Genomic DNA, 7,010 nt, shown 5'->3' with positions numbered 1-7,010 from the left:
GATCTCCCCCGCTATCCATGCGGGAGTCCTCGCCTCGACCATCTTGAGGTTTCGCTCTGGCTAGTTGGCCAGTCGGCGTCGAAGCATTGCTTGTTGGGACCTGTTGGGTTGGTACATCGGTGGACAACAGAAGTGTCGGCGTTTCGAACCCGGGGGGTCCCTGGACCGACGAGTAAATTATCGTCGCGTGCCCCAGCCCAGATGGGTCGGCGCGAGACGGAGCGCGAAGGGGGGAAGAAGCCGGAGGGAGGCAGGCGTGAGAGGTGAAATCCCGCGGCCTTCGTGTTTGTCCCGCGCCCAGGTCGGGTGCGCTTGCAGTAGGGGGTTACAAGCGTCCACGCGGGAGGGAGCGAGCGGCCTCACACGAGCGTCGTCCCGTCCTTCCCCGCGCGGCCAACCTTCGTAAGAGGGCCCTGGATCTTCCTTTTATAGGCGTAAGGAAAGGATCCAGGTGTACAATGGGGGTGTAGCAGTGTGCTAACGTGTCTAGCGGAGGAGAGCTAGCGCCCTAAGTACATGCCATCGTGGCAGCCGGAGAGGTTTTGGCACCCGGTTCGTGTGATGTCGTGGCCGTCGGAGGAGCGCCGGAGCCTGGCGGAAGGACAGCTGTCGGGGCTGTCGAGTCCTTGCTGACGTCCTCTTGCTTCCGTAAGGGGGCTGAGAGCCGCCGTCGTCATAGAGTGTGCAGGGCGCCATCATTACTCGTATAGTGGAGCGAGCCAGATGGGACGCCGATCTTGTTCCCCGTAGCCTGAGTCAGCTTGGGGCAGGGTAATGATGGCGCCTCCTGTTGACGTGGTCGGTCCGTGCCCTGGGTTGAGCGAGGTGGAGGCTCCTCCGAGGTCGAGGTCGAGTCTGTCTTCCAAGGCCGAGGTCGAGTCCGAGCCCCTGGGTCGGGTGGGGCGGAGACCGTCGGCTGATGCCAGGGCTGAGTCCGAGCCCTGGGTTGAGCGAGGTGGAGGCTCCTCCGAGGTCGAGGTCGAGTCTGTCTTCCAAGGCCGAGGTCGAGTCCGAGCCCCTGGGTCAGGCGGGGCGGAGACCGTCGGCTGATGCCAGGGCTGAGTCCGAGCCCTGGGGTCGGGCGAAGCGGGGTTCGTCGTCCTTCGGGGCTGAGCCCGAGTCCGAGCCCTGGGGTCGGGCGAAGCGGAGTTCGTCGTCTTCCGGGGCTGAGCCCGAGTCCGAGCTCGAGCCCTGGGGTCGGGCGAAGCGGAGTTCGTCGTCTTCCGGGGCTAAGCCCGAGTCCGAGCCCTGGGGTCGGGCGAAGCGGAGTTCGTCGTTGAAAGGGAATTAGGCTTACACCTAGTTCCTAAATAATTTTGGTGGTTGAATTGCCCAACACAAATGATTGGACTAACTAGTTTGCTCTAGTGTATAAGTTATACAGGTGCCAAAGGTTCACAACAAGCCAATTAAAAAGACCATTGTTGGGTTCCAAGTAAAGAGCTAAAAGCATACCGAAGTGTGCCCTGGTCTGGCGCACCGGACATGTCCGGTGCACCACCGAACATTCTACAGTACCTGTTCGGTGCACCAGGGGACTCCGCGCTGAACTCCTCAGCCTCGGGAAATTCTCAGAGCTGGCGCGCTATAATTCACCGGACTGTCCGGTGCTCCAAGAAGTCGCGGCTCAGGAACTCGACAGCCTCGGGAATTCAGAACGGCTACTCCGCTATAATTCATCGGACATGTCCGGTGTACACCGGACTGTCGGTGAACCAGCAGAGCAACGGCTACTTCACGCCAACGGTCACCTGCAGGCGCATTTAATGCGCGCCAGAAGCGCGCAGAAGTCAGGCACGCGCGCGCTGGCACACCGGACATTGAACAGTACATGTCTGGTGTGCACCGGACATCCAGGCGGGCCCAGAAGTCAGAGTTCCAACGGTCGGAATCCAACGGCATTGGTGACGTGGCTGGCGCACCGGACATGTCCGGTGTACACCGGACTGTCCGGTGCACCATACGACAGACAGCCTCCACCAACGGTCATGTTTGGTGGTTGGGGCTATAAATACCCCAACCACCCCACCATTCATAGCATCCAAGTTTTCCAGCTTCCAACTACTATACAAGAGCTAGCATTCATTGCAAAGCACACCAAAAGAGATCAAATCCTCTCCCAACTCCACACAAAGCCTTAGTGACAAGAGAGAGTGATTTGTAGTGTTTATTTGAGCTCTTGCGCTTGGATCGCTTCTTTTCTTTGGCATTCTTTCTTGTGATCAAACACTCACTTGTAATTGAGGCAAGAGACACCAATTGTGTGGTGGTCCTTGCGGGAAGTTTGATTCCCAAAAGTGATTTGAGAAGAGAAGCTCACTCGGTCCGAGGGACCGTTTGAGAGAGGGAAGGGTTGAAAGAGACCCGACCTTTGTGGCCTCCTCAACGGGGAGTAGGTTTGCGAGAACCGAACCTCGGTAAAACAAATCCGCGTGTCACACTCTTCATTTGCTTGCGATTTGTTTTCCACCCTCTCTCGCGGACTCGTTTTATTTCTAACGCTAACCCGGGTTGTAGTTGTGTTTATATTTGTAAATTTCAGTTTCGCCCTATTCACCCCCCCTCTAGGCGACTATCAATTGGTATCAGAGCCAGGTTCTTCATTAGAGCCTAACCGCTCGAAGTGATGTCAGGAGATCACGCCAAGAAGGAGATGGAGACCGGCGAAAAGCCCACTACAAGCCACGGGAGCACTTCATCGGAAGAGTCCCGCACCAAGAGGAAGGAGAAGAAAGACTCCTCCAAAGGAAAGGAGAAGAAGAAGGACTCCTCCAAAGGGAAGGAGAAGAAATCTTCTTCACACAAAGACAAGAAGGAGAAGTCTTCCTCCCACAAGCCGCAACGGAGTGGGGACAAGAAAAAGAGGATGAGGAAATTGGTCTACTACGAGACCGATTCTTCATCAACCTCCACCTCCGGCTCCGACGCGGCATCCGTCACTTCTAAGCGCCAAGAGCGTAAGAAGTATAGTAAGATTCCCCTACGCTACCCTCGCATTTCTAAACATACACCTTTACTTTCTGTCCCATTAGGCAAACCACCAACATTTGATGGTGAAGATTATGCTAGGTGGAGTGATTTAATGCGATTTCATCTAACCTCACTCCACAAAAGTATATGGGATGTTGTTGAGTTTGGTGCACAGGTACCATCCGTAGGGGATGAAAACTATGATGAGGATGAAGTAGCCCAAATCGAGCACTTCAACTCCCAAGCCACAACCATACTCCTCGCCTCTCTAAGTAGAGAGGAATATAACAAGGTGCAAGGGTTGAAGAATGCGAAGGAGATTTGGGATCTACTCAAGACCGCGCACGAGGGTGATGAACTCACCAAGATCACCAAGCGGGAAACGATCGAGGGGGAGCTCGGTCGCTTTCGTCTTCGCCAAGGGGAGGAGCCACAAGATATGTACAACCGGCTCAAAACCTTGGTGAACCAAGTGCGCAACCTCGGGAGCAAGAAATGGGATGACCACGAGGTGGTTAAGGTTATTCTTAGATCACTCATCTTCCTTAACCCCACTCAAGTTCAATTAATTCGTGGTAATCCTAGATATACACTAATGACCCCCGAGGAAGTTATCGGGAATTTTGTGAGCTTTGAATGTATGATCAAGGGCTCAAAGAAGATCAACGAGCTTGATGATCCCTCCACGTCCGAAGCACAACCGGTGGCTTTCAAGGCGACGGAGGAGAAGAAGGAGGAGTCTACACCAAGTAGACAACCAATCGACGCTTCAAAGCTCGACAACGAGGAGATGGCTTTAATCATCAAAAGCTTTCGCCAAATCCTCAAGCAACGGAAGGGGAAGGATTACAAATCCCGTTCCAAGCAAGTTTGCTACAAGTGTGGTAAGCCCAGTCACTTTATTGCTAAATGTCCATTATCAAGTGACAGTGACAGGGATAACGACAAGAAGGGCAAGAGGAGAGAAAAGAAGAGGTACCACAAGAAGAGGGGCGGCGATGCCCACGTGTGCCGCGAGTGGGACTCCGACGAGAGCTCCACCGACTCCTCCGACGACGAGGACGCCGCCAACATCGCCGTCACCAAGGGACTCCTCTTCCCCAACGTCGGCCACAAGTGCCTCGTGGCAAAGGACGGCAAAAATAAGAAGGTTAAATCTAAATCCTCCACTAGATATGAGTCCTCTAGTGATGATAATGCTAGTGATGAGGAAGATAATTTGCGTACCCTTTTTGCCAACCTTAACATGGAACAAAAGGAAAAATTAAATGAATTAATTAGTGCTATTCATGAAAAGGATGACCTTTTGGATTCTCAAGAGGACTTCCTTATTAAGGAAAATAAGAAACATGTTAAGGTTAAAAATGCTTATGCTCTAGAAATTGAGAAATGTGAAAAACTATCTAGTGAGCTAAGCACTTGCCATGAGACAATAGACAACCTTAGAAATGAAAATGCTAATTTAAGTGCTAAGGTTGATTCTCATGTTTGTATTGTTTCAACTTCCAATCCTAGAGATGATAATGTTGATTTGCTTGCTAGGATTGATGAATTAAACATTTCTCTTGCTAGCCTTAAAGTTGAGAATGATATATTGCATGCTAAGGTTGTAGAATTAAAATCTTGCAAATCCTCTACATCTACCGTTGAGCACACTTCTATTTGCACTAGATGTAGAGATATTGATGTTAATGCTATTCATGATCACATGACTTTAATTAAACAACAAAATGATCATATAGCAAAACTAGATGCTAAAATTGCCGAGCATAACTTAGAAAATGAAAAATTTAAATTTGCTAGAAGTATGCTCTATAGTGGGAGACGCCCTGGCATCAAGGATGGCATTGGCTTCCTACGGGGAGACAATGTCAAACTTAATGCCCCTCCTAAAAGATTGTCTAATTTTGTAAATGGCAAGGCTCCCATGCCTCGGGATAACGAGGGTTACGTTTTATACCCTGCCGGTTATCCCGAGAGCAAGATTAGGAGAATTCATTCTAGGAAGTCTCACTCTGGCCCAAATCATGCTTTTATGTATAAGGGTGAGACATATAATATTATTGTTCCTTCTTCGCAGCCGTTGAAAGATATCATGAGAAATAAAGAAGCTACTGGCCGAATTGGAAAATGGGCTGCGGAGCTTAATGAATTTTACATTGATTATGTGCACAGATCCTCGATCCAATCTCAAGCTTTGGCAGATTTTATTGCCGACTGGACGCCAGGGGCTCAGGGTGAAGAAGCGAATAAAGATGCCGAAGCATGGACAGTGTTTTGTGATGGCTCCTGGGGAACCTTCGGAGCAGGAGCAGCTGCTGTTTTGGTTTCACCGTCTAAGGTTAAAACTTGCTACGCAGCAAGACTGGATTTCAGCTGCACAAATAATATTGCTGAGTACGAAGCCTTGCTCCTGGGTCTTCGGAAACTAAAGGCGATGGGGATCAGGAGGGCGATCCTTAAAACTGATTCTCAGATTGTTTCGGGTCATATTGACAAAAGTTGCAAGGCTAAAGACCCGAAGCTTGAAAAATACCTAGACACAGTCCGAAGGATCGAAGCTTCCTTCGAAGGATTCTCTGTTAAGAATATCCCTCGAGGGCAAAATGAACATGCTGATTTGTTAGCCAGGTCTGCAGCACAGGGGCTGCCGCTACCTTCGGATGTATTCTTTGAAACAATAAAGGCACCTTCGGTGGAGTTACTTGAAAGAGCAGTTCTTACTATTTCCCCTGTGTACAGTGAAGATTGGAGAACTGAAATAATTTCTTACCTTCAGGGCAACTTCCTATCAGATGACGAAGCTTATAATAAAAGAATAGAGGCAAGAGCTCGTCCGTATATCATTATAGAAGGGGAGTTATACAAGCATGGAGTTTGTGCCCCGCTGCTCAAGTGCTTGTCTAGAGCCGAAGGTATAGAATTGATGAAGGAGATACATGCAGGCCTTTGTGGATCCCACATCGGATCCAGGCCGTTACTTGGAAAAGTGTTCCGTCAAGGATTTTATTGGCCGAAGGCAGCTTCGGATGCAGCTGAGTTAGTTCAAAAGTGTGAAGGTTGTCAGAAATGTGCAAGAGATCAAAAACAACCTTCGTCTTTGACACAGCTAATACAACCCATCTGGCCATTGCAAAGGTGGGGCCTCGATCTGCTGGGCCCATTACCACCGGCTCAGGGCAATCTGAAATATGTTGTAGTTGCTGTGGAATATTTTTCCAAATGGATTGAGGCGAAGCCATTAGCTACAATAACTTCGGCCACTGTCCAAAAATTTTTCTGGCAGAATATTGTCTGTCGCTTCGGAGTGCCGAAGGCTATAACTGTAGATAACGGAACACAATTTGACTCCGAAGAATTCAGGAATTTTTGTGATCAAATTGGCACGAAGATCCACTTTGCATCAGTCAGGCACCCGGAGTCAAATGGGCTTGTTGAAAGGGCCAACGGCATCATAATGACAGGAATAATGAAGCTAATTTTCAATCAACCAAGGGGAAAGTGGCCAGATCAGCTTACCAAGGTGGTATGGAGCCATAACACAACAACATCAAGATCTACAGGATTCACCCCATTTAAGTTGTTATTTGGTGACGAAGCAATAACCCCGGAAGAAGCAAAAGCTGGATCAATAAGAGTGGTAGCTTCGGCAGAATCAGGTCCCGAAGATACTTGTCTCGTGGAAAAAGATGCCCTAGAAGGGATCAGGCTTCAGGCCGTGGAGAATATCAATAAGTACCAGGCTGAAACGGTTAAATGGCGAGATAGAAAGGTCCGGCTAAAAAATATTGAGCCAGGACACTTGGTGCTTCGGAGAGTGGCCAATCCGGATACAGTGGGCAAATTGCAACTGAAATGGGAAGGGCCTTTCTTAGTAGCATCTTCGTCAAGGCCTGGTTCGTACAGACTGAAGGACATGGATGGCAATGAGATTCCAAGATCTTGGAATGCGGATGAGCTTCGGCGGTTTTATGTATAACTCGATGTAATTTTGACTTTTCTTTTCTTTTTCATGGCACCCTTTTCCTTTCTAAAGGGGG

This window comes from Zea mays, chromosome 5 (genome assembly GCF_902167145.1).
Source record: "Zea mays cultivar B73 chromosome 5, Zm-B73-REFERENCE-NAM-5.0, whole genome shotgun sequence".
Classification (NCBI taxonomy): Eukaryota; Viridiplantae; Streptophyta; class Magnoliopsida; order Poales; family Poaceae; genus Zea; species Zea mays.
Note: the sequence above shows the minus strand (reverse complement) of the source record.